This window comes from Notothenia rossii, assembly GCF_949606895.1.
Source record: "Notothenia rossii genome assembly, chromosome: 7".
Taxonomy (NCBI): Eukaryota; Metazoa; Chordata; class Actinopteri; order Perciformes; family Nototheniidae; genus Notothenia; species Notothenia rossii.
Genome location: NC_136905.1, coordinates 36,108,027 through 36,123,726, shown reverse-complemented (window position 1 = coordinate 36,123,726; position 15,700 = coordinate 36,108,027). Strand labels below are relative to the sequence as shown.

General features: G+C 39.6%; 1 long non-coding RNA gene across 2 annotated transcripts; it reads left to right on the top strand.

Moving 5' to 3' along the window:
• The first annotated feature begins 499 nt into the window (after positions 1-499).
• Positions 500-10,948, top strand: LOC307013008. 2 transcript variants are annotated; one of them, XR_013800811.1, is made up of 2 exons: positions 500-5,304; positions 10,817-10,948. It is a non-coding gene; the product is annotated as an uncharacterized lncRNA (long non-coding RNA). The 2 variants fall into 2 exon arrangements; XR_013800812.1 differs by having other exon boundaries at positions 500-5,308.
• The last annotated feature ends 4,752 nt before the right edge of the window (positions 10,949-15,700 follow it).

The following is a 15,700-nucleotide window of genomic DNA, read 5'->3' as shown; positions in this document are numbered from 1 at the left end:
CTATTTTAATCATTTTCTCTCAGTAATCACTCAACTACTGTCTTTCCAACAAACAGATTGACTCTGCCTCACTGTCATCACAATGACACATGTTCAGAAGAATGTCATGCAAAGCTCCCTGCCTGCCTGCCTTCCTTCGACTCTCCCTGAACTGCTTCCTTAGCACCCGGTGGAGGGCGCAGTAGGCTACTCTTCAAATGTTTCACGAAATACTTACCATGATGACTACTCTTACTGTTTAACATTTTGGTTTACTTCATGTAATAAAATAATAACTTCATGGTAAGGCTACTAAAAATGACAAGGCTAAGTAATGTAATGCTAATGTTAGAAATTAAAATCAATATTTTAATGGGGAAATGTAGTTTAAACATGCCGTCAGTTTTAATGCTCTTTTATACTGAAAAACCAGAAATTCTTGTGCACAAGCAGTTAAGCTTTTATTCTGAAAATCCTTCATATCCGGTTAGCATTTAGCATGTGGCTAATATACGATTTCCTAAAGAGGTGAATTTAGTAGCGAAATGATATGGAGTGGTGCAAACCGAAGCCTACTGATTTAACACTACAACTATGGATGTCGAGATACTACCATGCTGAATATTAAATGAAGGTACAGTTTATTTGAATACATTATTGTTTACAGACGAGAGTAGCATGTGACAACATCCGGAATGACCGGAAACCAAACGAGCCGAGAAGTATTTTTTAGAGTATTGATTACAGCGTTTAGAATGTGTTAAATGAAAAGTGATGAAAGAGAATATGAGGAGAAACGGCGTGTTAAGCATATATTGAATGTGAAAAGTACCAATCCTCTGTTTAAATGCAATAACGGACATTGGAGACGAGGCGAGCCGGCTGGCGGGGAGGAGCCAGCAGAGGATATATAACAGCACCGGAGGAGAGATCCATTCTCTTCTCTTCCCTATCGAGGAGAGCCAGATCACAGCTGTTTGTCTGACTGAACAATATCATGCTTGTGACCAACCCGCGCCTTTTTAAATTAAAGTACCCAATTGAACTTTCACAGAGACACCATTTAGTCTCCTATTTTAAAGCTTCTCTCCTGGACGGGAGAATAACGAACACAGTTAACAATCTGGTGACCCCGACGTGATCTCGCTGACCGAGGAGAGAAAACCAACCGGCTGTTTCCTGGAGACGCTTGCAGCCATTCGACACACAAGAGCTCAAATCAATCGGTAAGAAGATGCCTGTTATGACAAAGATTCTTCACTAGTTAAACTAGGCAAAGTTAGATTTGTGTGTTTGACGGCAGCCGGCTGATCCTGAAAATAGCTGTGCATTTTAATGTTAAAACAACCCAAATTGATAAAATAATCACTCTAAAACCACGAGGCGTTGTTTTGTCACAAGCAGGGTGAGTTCACACTTTCTTTTGTTCCATTAACCCTGCATGCTATTAACCACGTGTGGGTGTTGAATTTTAAATATATAGTGTGTGGACATTGTACTTCGGATAGGTGTCTTGCTGCTTTCACATAGGTGTCTCTTGTTACGTTAATAGTTATTTAGCCTATGACGTAAGGGTGTATAGCCCATTTGACGATTTTTGTTAAGATCTGGAGACATAGCAAATCTGTTAAGGGCCGAGTAAGTGAAAACCAGCGGGGCATAGTGAATCAACTCAGGGTTAAGACCGAAGTCAGTGCTTTAAAGAAAGTCCTTTTCAAGAAAGGCTTGGTTAAGGTCTAAGCCTTTATCAGTGGTTAAAACTGTTCTGTTTAAAAAAGATATTGCGGGTGGGTTACGGTAATCGGAATTACAACAGCAGTGCAGTAATAAGACGACGGTCTATTATCAGTGGCTGATAGGTCTCCATATTAGTCCCGGTTTGGCGTGTCCAAATAGCAACAGTTAACCATAGTCGACTATAAAGTCAAATATTACGTGAACAGGTTTATAGCTAGTGCGTAAGGGTTCCTAACTTTAAGTGATGATATCAATAAGATAAAGCCCATTTTTTCATAGTAGCCCATTTTTTCATAGTAAACTAGATAGAAATGTTGTTATTTTAAACTAAGTGTTGTTTTGGCTTGTATTTCAGGGTTTATAATACCACACCAGTGGTTTACTTTGTTACGGTTCGTTTAAAGATCACCTCGCCATTGTTTAAACTCCCACCTGAGAGCCGCATGGACAAATCTCTTTGTCTACAGGTCAGAGTGCGAAATAATCGGGTGCCATCTTGTTTACACCCCACATGTGGAAAAACAAAGACAGGGCAATCGCCATTTCGTGAAATGCAAATTCAATTTGCTCCTTTTGCTTTGAATTTGCATTTACACAGAGCATCCACCAATTAGAAGTAGCAGAGTAGAACATTTAGCAGACTATTTTTGTAATTATGAGAAGGATACAGATTACAAGTGATGTTGTTCCCCCACACAGAAAACTATTGTGTCCACACAACTAGTGAGGTCAAGATGTGACGGAGCGACAGAGACTGGCCCAACATTTTCCAGCCAGTACATAGATAGACCCCGTCAGAAGACCGGGGCTGTGTTTAAAGGGGAACTTCATTTATTCTTAGCCAGAAGTGCAGTTTTTAATCAAACAATTATGTGATTTATGGAGTCAGATTACATTTTTCTCATAAACACAATTTTATAATCGGTCTGAAGTGTCTGTTTTAAGGCATGAGCCGCAGATTAAATAACATAACACTGATGAAGAAGTTGTAGGGTTATTACAACAGTTTCAAGAATCAGTCTTTATTTATTTATTCTTGAGTAACTTTACTGATTTATAGTGTAGTGCGTAAGGCAATATCTCATTTGAGTGAGGGGCACCAGCCCTTCATGCAGGTCACTCTCTGTGAGAATAGTTCATATTTTCCCTCCAGTTTGGAGACAGATTATTTTATCATATGTTAGTTCAGCAGTGTCAACCAATCCTCTAATCCTAGAGTTATCGAGACGCATTAGCGACACCAGGGGTATTGTTTTTCGCAGCAACGATGATGCATAATACCATGACAAAAGCCATTATTGAGACAAGTAAACTATTAGAAGTGCTAATGGGAAATGTTTTGTGAATATGCATTTATGCCATCAGAAAGCCATACATCATATGATATTTTTGTACGCCTTGTGGGTACACGGAGAATTTATATTTATTTAATGCAACGTTATGGGTTTTACATGTCCTGTTCATAATAGGGTAATCATTGCAATATTAATTGAGCATTTTATGCTCAAAGGAGGGAGTGTCATGATTATACAGATATGTTGATTTCAGTGACGTAGTTAATAAATAATAACATGTAGTTGACAATAGGTCTCATAACAACAAGAGGTATGCCAAAGCTTGGGCCTTCTCCAAGGAGGGAGTGGTCCAGTTTTAGATATTAGACAAATAGAAGTGGATGAATATGTCAGAACTCTGAGTAATATTATGCAAGTTTTGTCTACACAGCAGGCTAGGAAAACTACAGAGATACCAGACGAGACACCAGAAGAGACTCCTGTTCGGCCAGGTGATTGGGTGAGGGTGAAAGTTCACAAAAGACAGTGGGCTCATCCCCGGTGGACGGAAGCGTGAAAGGTTGTAACAAACTTCACACGCGCTCCGGTTTAAAGGTAAAGAAAAAGGAGCAAATTGACACCACCTCACACATTGTCACCCTTCACTGGGGACTTCCAGAACATTATTGGGAGTTAGGACTGATTTGGCAGAGCTGGAACAAAACAATAAATAGAAATAAGATAAAGATAGAAACAGCTCAAAAGACAAATTGTCTATAGATTTTTATAGATTGTACATTAATATGAAAACCTATTTTTTTGTTTTACATCTGAAAAAGAGTCCAATTTTTTGTATGTTATTTTTGGACTCATTATTTCAATTCTGTAACGGACACAACCAGGGATAAAATAGAGATGATGACGAGAACAAAGCCAAACCAATTGTGGGGTCCCCTAGGGATAAGAGTCAGAATAGCATTGTTGATTGTGCTCATTACACTTGGCACCTTGTTAGTTGGAAGGGGAGTACAATATCAAGTAAAACATGGAACCATTAGTTCACTCATAGAGAATGCCCACATCACTAACAAGACTCCAGCTGCGTTTCACAGACTTCCACTTATCCTCAGAGCCAAAAGATCAGCTGAGCAACAAGAGGAGGAGTTAGAAATACTCGTTCCCAAACAAGAGGCGGTTATAATCCAGATGATTCACCCCCCTATATGCAGTTCTTGTATCAAATGATGAGATGGGTTTAAGTGATCGGGATATGTAAGTGATGGGGATTTACAGATTAGGGGAATCTCTAAATACACTGGATCCATGTTTTAGTCTGTACCAGAAACACCCCCTGTTAAGTTTATGAACAACCGACCGGTGACCTGAGCACAATTATTGAAAATGATAGTTAGACACAGGCTACTAACCCACAAGTACAGCTTTGTACGTACAAACTCTATGAACAAAATTTCCTAGCAGACAGTGGCGACATTGCAGATATTTCCAGTCACCAAAGTTACTTATGTTCTAAATAACAGTGAGATTTAAAGTGATGGAGAAAATATGGAGACGTTCCTTTATAGTGTGTGAAATATGTGGTGCTTGAAGCATCTAGGTATTTAAATGTATAGAAGAAAGTGGTTTCCTGAAAGAGTTAATTGGAGTAAACATGTTACAGTGGGTGAAAACAATGTTTAGGGATATGGTACAATTATTAGAAAACATTAACTGGGCTTAGATGACATTTAACATCAAAGAAAGATAGTATGGTTAGGAAAATAGAGTGGGAAAGATTGGATTTATTTTACCTCAGTGTGTTAACTATAGATAATGCGTCCCGAGATCTCTCTCTCTCTATCTCCGCCTGTCAGAACGCTACGACCCCAACTTCCAAGCAGACAAAAGACCTCACCACGGAAGACTCCTCCTCCTCCATCGAACAGACAGAGAAGCAGAGCTGAACCATCTCCACCTGAGGAATCCAGAACTACAGGTGACATAAAAGGCACACTCTCATCGGTCCCCCACAGGACATGAAGTTCCAAGCTGAGCCACAAGATTTGGACACAAGAGCAGAGTGTGGGACATGAGAGCGGAATACGCCCTCCATGCAGCAAAGTAGAGACTGTAAAGGAGGAGATGAAAAGCAAAGCAGATGGGACACTGAAGAGAGTTACAGCGGAAGGATCCAAGAGCGGATGGACTGAGGAGAAGGTGGACGGAGAAGAGGACAGGACGGAGGAGTTGGCATGGTCCGGCAGAACGTGAGGGGGTCGTGGCTTGACAACCAGAGGGGGAGAGAAGGAAAACGGGAGTGAGTGAGTTTACACATAAACACACTTATTCACCAACGAGAAATACGTAAAGAAAAAGGTTTATTAGCCATGAATTAATCAATTGGTGAATTTATAAAGTAAGAAAGAGGAAACTATTAAATAACCCTAAAAACACACTGAGGGTAGAACATATTATTCAATCTTTTCATCATATGAACAAATTATTCTTCAAGAGTTTTTTTTATTCATGTGTGAATTTGGGTAAGATTTTATTTGTTACAGTATAGACCTACAGTTTAAAGGGATGGTTTTAGTAACCACTCTATAAAAGCAGACAAATCTTTATTTGTATGGAAAATGTTAAAGGTAGAGCTAGTACCAAGCCAAAGATAGTATTCCAATCTAGAGTATTGATATCTCCATTGTAGCATGGTTATTACCTCAGGAGGGAAGATTAAGGTGGAAATAACATTTGTTTTTTGTCCAAGATGTAGAGTTTTAAAAAGACAAAAGAGAGATTGCACATTTTAATTTAAAAAAACTAATATAATTGGGAGTAATACATGGGGGGCCTTGGATCACTCATTGTAATGGTGCATATTTTACAACAAATATCGTTCAGGGAGAAGGGGTCGCTCAACCCACCCTGCAGATGTTTTAAATCTTACTTGCAGCTTCAGAGGGAGCGCACGGCACCAGAGTATGAGTTTTAAAAGACAAGCGCCACCAGCTCCTAAAGGTCATCCATTCAATCAGTGATGACCTGACTTTTAGAGATGTTATTTAAAGGAGAAACATATCTGCCATAGGTGTAAATTCCTGAATTGAACTGCAAACCATTAATGAAATGACTTCTGTTTTAAAGTTCTTGTTAAAGGAGGGAGTAATTATCACATACTCTAGCACCCAAGGTTCCACACACTGTTAAAGGGGTTAGCATAGCTATTTAAGTAGACCAGAATTGAAAATAAATTAGTATAATGAGTTATTGATATTCCACTGGTTCTCACACCATTTCAGGGACTTTATCACAGCATTAGAACAGACCACCCAAAGTTTCTGAGTAGGAACTTTTAAGTGATGAAACTCTACAACTGTTGTAACTGACCAAAATCTTCTCCCAGAAATGACTGTCTAGAATGCCGTACCCCAGAGTAGAACGTACCGATTGATCACGACGGCCCCTTCTAGAGAACATATTACTTTCATACCTTAAATGGTATGAAAGGAGGGAGGGTACATTTCTCATGAGGAGATAATTACAAATGCTAGCAGAACAAGACGACCAACCCCCGTATTCAGATGTTGATGACAATGATGAGTTAGTTTAAATGATATGGATGTTCGGAGATGAGATTGATCAATGAATGTCCAGCTGATGTGATTCTTTACATTATGAAATCATGTGAAGAAGTGAGCAAAATAAAATGCTAAAATGGAGTGAATCCATTTCAATTTACTTTACACTATTCCAAGATAGTTTATTTTTATTTTTCAATTTACTTTGCCAATCCAAGATATTTTATTTTATTCTTTATTACTTTATACTATTCTAATATGGTGGATCTCATGTTGTAAAAATCATTGCTATTCTAAAATGGTTTGTTTCTTTTCACTTTGTAAAAACAAGTGCCTTAACACTGAGCGTGGTATGAGAACGGTTTCTGTGAAAGGAGGAAGGAAGAAATGTTCTGATACCAAGCCATTGCTGCTATTTTGAAGAATGATATTGAATGTAAACACTAGAAGTTATGCACAAGGGAAAACTTTTATGTTTGAACACAGACAAGAATTTATCTTGTATTTTTGTAAAGCCGGCTGTAAAACCATTCCATTTGATTGTACACCTTTTAGGTGTGTAAGGAGGGACTGTTAGAAATTAAAATCAATGTTTTAATGGGGAAATGTAGTTTAAACATGCCGTCAGTTTTAATGCTCTTTTATACTGAAAAACCAGAAATTCTTGTGCACAAGCAGTTAAGCTTTTATTCTGAAAATCCTTCATCTCCGGTTAGCATTTAGCATGTGGCTAATATACGATTTCCTGAAGAGGTGAATTTAGTAGCGAAATGATATGGAGTGGTGCAAACCGAAGCCTACTGATTTAACACTACAACTATAGATGTCGAGATACTACCATGCTGAATATTAAATGAAGGTACAATTTATTTGAATACATTATTGTTTACAGACGAGAGTAGCATGTGACAACATCCGGAATGACCGGAAACCAAACGAGCCGAGAAGTATTTTTTAGAGTATTGATTACAGCGTTTAGAATGTGTTAAATGAAAAGTGATGAAAGAGAATATGAGGAGAAACGGCGTGTTAAGCATATATTGAATGTGAAAAGTACCAATCCTCTGTTTAAATGCAATAACGGACATTGGAAACGAGGCGAGCCGGCTGGCGGGGAGGAGCCAGCAGAGGATATATAACAGCACCGGAGGAGAGATCCATTCTCTTCTCTTCCCTATCGAGGAGAGCCAGATCACAGCTGTTTGTCTGACTGAACAATATCATGCTTGTGACCAACCCGCGCCTTTTTAAATTAAAGTACCCAATTGAACTTTCACAGAGACTCCATTTAGTCTCCTATTTTAAAGCTTCTCTCCTGGACGGGAGAATAACGAACACAGTTAACACTAACTAACGTGCTCGCTACTCGTCGCTACTAGCTAGGTAGCTAGCTTGACTATGTTCCATGCACAACATGTATATTACCTATGATATTACCTGATATGTCTGATCCAGCGACTCCTGGTCCTTTCATAAGACGGGAAGCGATAGAACGAGCAAGTGGTATGATCACTTTTGTGATTACAACATGGTACAAAGCACACAGGCATCTTTTAAAAGTGAATTTATTGGAGCAATCTCTTATATTTATTGGAGGGAATAAATCAGTTATGAAATCTTCTTCTTCGCTTTAATTACGAGTCGCAACCACTTGGAGCATTATCGCCTGTGACATCACATGCGCGACCCAGAATGGGATTTGGGATTTGTAGTCTTTGTAGTCGCGTATTTTTCATAGTCTTATATTTCAACAGTTTTACGACAAAATGTGACTTTTTTGACATGGAAATGATTGTTTAAGATTGACAAACATCATATGTGTAGTTCGTGGCACAATTCAAACGGGATCAAAAGATACGTTTTCTCTCTCCATTAAATTCAATGTATAATTTTTCGCTTTCTGGGTCCCATGGACCGGAAGTAGATGGGCGTGACTTCGCCTCTCTATAGACTGAGAGTTACGTCATCTCCGTTCACTCCAATGGACCACTTTTATACAGCAATGGCGGATCGTGGAGCCTCTCAATCGTTCCCCGGAAGTTAGCGCCAAGGCTAGCAGAGCTGTAGAGTTGCAGCATAATAGACCGTTCGTGACGGACTTTTAAAGGTAAGAAGAAGTTTAAAGATTTATATTGCGGATATTATCAGTACATCTGATTCAAATTAACATGTGTATTAAAGGATGTCAGTGGATTATCCCTAAATTAGTAGATTTAGGGAACGTTTACAGATAACAGATAAAGCTAGGATTCCGGATCAAGTTAGCAACACACGTTGAACAGCCTTTTAATTGTAAATTCCGTTCTCTTAATGTCATTTCGTCCAACGTTGTTGAATTAGAGAAGAGAGGCTTCTAAACGGGATTGTATGCGGAGGTGGAGGGAGTTAAATATTAGATAAATATAACTGGTGCGTGTAAGAGTGAGTGTTTTTAGCAGAGCCATATTGTGTCCTTGTGATTATGTTGATTATTACCTGTCTGTATTATGTTGCAGCTCAGCTGATTTTGGATTGATGGCAAAGGGAGAGGGACTTAAGTGAGAGTGAAAACACAAGGTAAGTTTAATACTACTGTTTTATATAAGTAAGGATACTAAACATGTATTCTATCACTGTATTATATAAGTAATCGTGTTAGTAACCTACTGTATGGCAGGTGGAGGGGCAGTGATGTTACAGGTGGAGGAGCAAAACTGCAAGACTGCAAACTCACAAGACAGAGAAATCAAAGTTTTTTCTCCAGAGAAGAGGTTGATTTCACTTCATTTATTTCATATTTTCTAAAGATGTGGGAATGGCACAAAAAAAAAATTGAGAGCTGTAACCAAGACAACTGTAACAACATGAGTAGAAAGCCACCAAGGTTTTTCAAGTCCCTCTCTTACTCCATTTTGCCAACCCAAACTTCCAGGTACATGACGGGACACCTTGCTTGTTTTTGTTGTTTGCGCTCCTCTGGCTGGGTGCTGGCAGGTGGAGGGCAGTGATGTTGGCAGGTGGAGGGGCAGTGATGTTACGGGTGGAGGGGCATTGATGTTAGCTGTTACACACCAGGCTCAAACTTAACACATTGCATCCTTCTTTGCAGTGTCCTTATTCCTGGAAGGGGAATCTGCAATTCCTGCAGAGTTTTGTAACCCGTTGGTCCGCACGCAAAGCAAATTTTTAAAGCCTTCTTAATTGTCTCATTGCTCCATTTCATCCCCTTTGTGGTGAGTCTGCCTAATGCCTTAAGTTGGTCTTTTGAAAACGTTTTCTTATATTTGTTGTCCCTGATTTTCATTGTTTTCTTGAGAGCTGCATTTTCCTTCCTGATTTTTCTTAGTGCAGACTTTGCTTTTTTGGTGATTCCTTCTTGGCTCTTTCATTTTCTCTTTCATTTTTTTAATAGATCTGTTTGACTGGCGGCTGGTTCCCTCGTATGCTGACTGGCTGCTGGTTCCCTCGTATGCTGACTGGCTGCTGGCTGAGTGGGTGGTGTCCACCCTCCCTGTCTTTCCTCACTAGCCATGTCCTCTCTTTCTTCACCCTCACTTTCCTTTCTCTCAGTCTCCTCATCCCTTCTTCCCTCAATCTTTGAGACTAATGTAAGTAGAAGACATGGCACTGTAGATTTTCGAACATTTAAAATATTATACAAATTAAAAATAAGAAATATGACTTTTGTTACTAAGAGTTCATACTTATTATGCCTGTGTCAACTTTCACACTATAGCTGTGATCATGAGTTATGGGCTTTGTAGACACAGGTCCCGGGGTGAATCGTGGTGCAGGGGCCCTTCTCTTTTTGACCACAGGGCGATGCACGAAGATGGTGGGTACAGCCTCTGCTCTCAGCCTAGTCTTGCCCTTTTTTGTCTTGACAAACTGGTCTGCATCAAAATGTGCCTGCGGAGTGACTTGAGGTTACTTCACACACAGAACAACTCAGTTTTGTCTGCCCACATACATATTCCATAGTGGTTGAATACACGGTATTAGGAAACACTTTATACTTACTGGACATGTTATACTCATTACATACTGTATATAAAATATGACCAAGAATGTGAGACAACTTTATAGAAATTCATATCACATCTGTTACTGATGCCATTTGTCATACTTTGTTAAACTCACAAATAATAAAGTTCCATAACTTCAGTTGGGAACAAAGACCACACCTCATCTCCCCAAGGCAATTTCCCATCCAATAGGTGTGCTATATAGGTTTGTATAACCCTTTCTCCTGTCTGTTACTCCCTCTTTCAGCACAAGAACCAGAGGGGGATTCAATGGAGCCTGAATACCTGCACTGAGACCCTCACCCTGCACCCTGAGTCTCAACTCTGTGTTTTTCAAGCCTTTCCCTGTTTTTTTGTATTAAACAAAACATTTAGCTTTCCCAATGGTGTGGTTTTCGTTTTGTGAAAAAGTGAAAATGCAGTGTTTGTATATAATAACCTCACATATTTTTTTGCTGTTGGTCGTGAAATTGCTCCTGCTGACCTGAGCCAGCCATTTTTTCCTCCGCTCTGTGTCAGTCGGGAAGCCGTACATTCGTACTCCTTTCTCGGAGCGATTTGAGCATCCCCAGGCAGCACAGCAAACCATGGTGGCGACTAGGAGGCAGCACAGCAAACCAGGACAACACGGAGGAAAAGGCACAGACAAACTGCATGATATGCTATTCAATGTTTATTGAATTCCATGTATTTGCAATGGATGTTTCTAAAACAACACATTTAACATCATCATCATGCTGCTGCTGCTGCTGCTGCTGCTAGTCCTTTGATAGTCACCTGTCGGTCTCCTGTCCTTTCTGAAAGCCATAAAGATGACATTAGTCATTTAGATAACTTGTGTCCTCAATTACCATGGGATTACTGAAACTACCATGAATTTAAGAAAATGGTAGAAATTAATCTAATCTGAATTTTGAAGCATTCCTTTAGATCCCCTCCCTCTAAATATATCAATAAACATTAGAAAGTGATGCTCCTGACTACCATACAAGTTTAAGAAGATAATATTGGTTTGAAAGAATTCAAAGCTATAAATAAACAGCAACAGGCTCTTTAACCAAGGCACTGTTAGCCTAACATGTAAACTAGTTGTTCACACTAATCCTAATATTATCACTTAATATTAGCAAATTCTATTTTATTTTTTAAAACATATTGATGTAAATACATACACATATCGATTTGTTGTATAAATATTGCAAATCAAAACCTTTATTCACTAATAATTACCAAAAATCGTAGTTCTATCTCCTGTTATCAATGCATTCACATTGCCCGCCAGGAACTTCCGGGGAACGATCCTCGTCTACATGAACCACGTGACGATAACCGTTTTTGGACTTCCGCTGTCGTAACTCTTCTATCTATACGGCGCTGCCATAACCCAGCAGGTCCCGCCTCGGCTCCGCCTCTTTGTCCTTATTTGGAGCAGGCTGGAGAAGGTGGGAGTTGAACTCTGACGTCACTGTCGAGCTGTATAGTGGCCAACTCCGCCTACTAAGGGCTTCTCGGCAACTCTGCAGAATCCTATGGGTGACATCACGGACCCTACATCCATTTATATATACAGTCTATGGATACGATTCAACACGATGCAAAATAATGATACTTCAATATGGTACGACAGAGGATTTTGGTTGTATTCCTCATATGCAGCAAATCATACATTAACAAAAAAGTGCTTTACATATTTGGTTCTCTCTACTAGTACTGCACATCCAATCATGTCGTTTCTTTTTTACCTTTTTTACCTTAAAAAACTCTCCAGAGTACAGTACAATTGTATAACACCCTTACAGTTAAACAATTTAAGGATGCATTGCCTAGGATTAATAATGTGCAAATAACAACTACCATAGTGCAATGCCCATACAGCTGCCAGCCTGATGTGCTTAACACTCATCCATAGGCTAACTCACCAGTGAGCAGAAAGCAGTGGTTTCTATATGAACAATAAAAAATACAAATAACCTTTCACAAACAGGTATTTCATAACTGCTTACAGTAAGGAAGACATTTAAACTTTTATGCAGTCACAGGCTGTTGTAAACTAAACACCACTCTCTCTGACATAACACCTCACTGAGTGATTTAACTCATATGTCTAACTTTCAGGTTTTTCTTTTCAGCCGCAGACCCCATGTCGCCTCTTTATGTGCGTCGCTAAGTTCCTCGTACTACTTGTGTACTTTAAAGCGGCACGACATCGTTTACAATTTGCGAGCGATTTTTCAAGTTGTCCGTCTTTCTTGAAAAATCAGAAGTGTTGCCAAACGTTTGATTTGTAGGTATTTTTCGGTGCGCTGTGTTTCTCTTTCTCCTCGACTTCCATGTGTGTTGATAACTGAGACTCTCGGCCTACATATCTTCCTGCTATCACTCCTCGGCTCTTGATGGTTCAGGCATTTGTCAAACCTGGCAACTCCGGGCTTCCTGGCAGCTGTCAATCAAAGTCCAGTGGCTCCGCCCCAAATTGTCAGAAACTTTTCACGCTTGCGCAGACAGACTCCGCGAGCGAGTGAGGCTGACACTCCCGTGAGCGAGCAAGAGGGCTGTCTCTCGCATAGCCACTAGCGGGGGTTTAATCTGCGTGCGAGGGTCATTTCATGCGCGTGTAAAAGCACATTTTCCACTCGTGAGTAGCTTGTTTTGCGCGTGAGAATATTGACCCAAATCTGACTTCATAATAATCACTTCAGCAGAGCTTTTGTCAGGCAGTTTCAGCTCATTTCAATTATAACCCAGCCTCCTTTCCATCTCTTTGAATGCATTATGCTCAATAATATTCAACGTTTTTTTTCCAAGCCCTCTCAACCAATATTGCAACTGAAAATGTATTGTAATCTCAGGAAATCTGTGTCATTTGGGTACACAAATAGTTCGATAGTTACGTCTATAACTACGGTTCTATGAATCCCGGATGACCGCCAGAGGCGGTGCTTTAACCACTGGATATGTCCATCGCGTGCATGCGCAGATCGAGTACCAATACCAACAAAGTCACCAGGACCACAGATGGAAATTAGCTATTAGCTATAATCCGGCATATTGCATCTCTTCTCTTTGCTGAGATTAATGTATATTTTGTATGCATGGTCCTTCTATAAATAAATACATACCTGTATATCATAACATAACATAAACATAACATAAACGTTGCTTCTGCCCACGTCCTCAGCAGTACATGGCTCTGCTCCTGTATGTTTGTCCACTGGTCTACTGTAGGTAATACACTGATTATGGATATATAGGGACTGCCAGCTTGAACTTTACCGAGAGCAGAGTCCACTAGTGGCTCCCTCACAGTGCAGAAGCAGCAGTGAAGCCCTTGTAGATCCCTGGCACTTTGAGGGCAGACAGATCCAACAGCTCTCAGAGACATCAACAAATCAACTATTCTGTGTGCATAGCTTACTTTCACATAACTACTAATCTCTCACTTTACTTCCTCTGACATTGTTCTCTGCTTTGGATTGCGGACATCCCAGCCATGTTCTCTACCGGGCCTGGTTTTACACACCGGGTTTAAGCAAGATATAGAAATTATGAGATGATGTGTGTATGAGACATAATGAGTGTGTAGTTTTAGTATTTGAATAACAATGACATTATTCTCAGACTTGACATAGTTCTTGGTTCGTACCACTGCTGCTCTGTACAGCTGAGTACTGGGGACCCACTGGGAGTCATGTCACTGGAGCAGGAGATTAACACACGTCACACCTGCAGCCATGATGCTCCAGCTCAACGGGGGTCGAGTCTTTCAGCCCCACCTGTAAGAAGAGAAACAAAATAAATACGTATTCAGTTTGCTTTGTATTATTTATTTTATGGTAACATTTTGGTTTAATAAAATGGTGCTATTTTAAGGAGTAAATAAGAAGTCACATCTTTGTTCCTAAATGTTTTCTATACTTACAACTTCTTATACATACCGATATGAATTGATTTACTTTTATACTATGAACGAAGAAAAATGACTCTTTAACAATAGAACAGGAACCAAACACAACTGTGACCTCTGTGCAGCACACAAAGACCAGTCAGTCCATTTCTGGGGAGTAGTTACCTTGTGCTAGTTATATTAAAGTTTATGTTTTACTATTGGCTGTGTCTAACCTGTCTAAAATTAGCCGAATCTCCAGGAACATGTTTAACCAGACGGTAACTAAGACAGTAAGAACACTTCATCCTGAACTCACTGTGCCTGTCTTCATGGACCTGTAGCATAACACCTCCCTGACACATACAAAATACAAAGTATGTTCATTAAGAATGTACATACTGACCCTCCTCTATCTTTCAATGTAGTCAAACTTGTTGAAGAAAAACAATAAGTTTAACGTTACAGAAATAAAAGCTTAATTACTCACCCTTTAATTGTAGACGTAACTTCACAAGTACAACTTGAAACATTTCTCCCGCTTGCTGCTGGGTGCAGCTGAAAGTAGGTCGACAGTTCTGTTTACATCGCTGACATTTGTCACAGGTAAATCTTGTAGGTATCGCAACAAACATGACGTTGTCACACAGCGACAAGCTGGACACTGGATTGACCAAATAGCTACACACTCTTATTTACATTTGACACGTCATTCAAAACCAACAGCCTGTGTGTTATTTGCAAAACACTGCGATTGAAATACCATACTCAATTATCAAGCCCCTGCACCCAGAATGTTACCCACATGTTAAAAGTCATGTAACCAATTAGATCACTTAGAAACCTGAGCTTGAACACTTTGTTGTGCACAACAATGAAGGCCACTGGAGAGAGAGTTAGAGGAAGAGGTAAATACAATATACTGTATTATGTCTTCAGTACCATACAGTAACTATGTTCATGTCATCTTCACTCTCAGTAAAGTCATTGTGTCTGATACTGTTATGAGTATTGAGAATAAAACTATGTTTCCACATTGCATGTGTTCATTCATAGTCCATATTTACAGCGTGCTACAAATGAAAATGCCTAAAACTTTGACTTGAATGTCTTGTTTATTAATCAACTAATGGACAGTGTTTCAATTCAGTTCATGTAAGCCTTACACACACATTCCTCTTTTGAGCGTCTAGTGATTATGGCCTGCATGTCTTTCTGTTCTAACTCAGCTGTCAGCTTCTGAGCAGT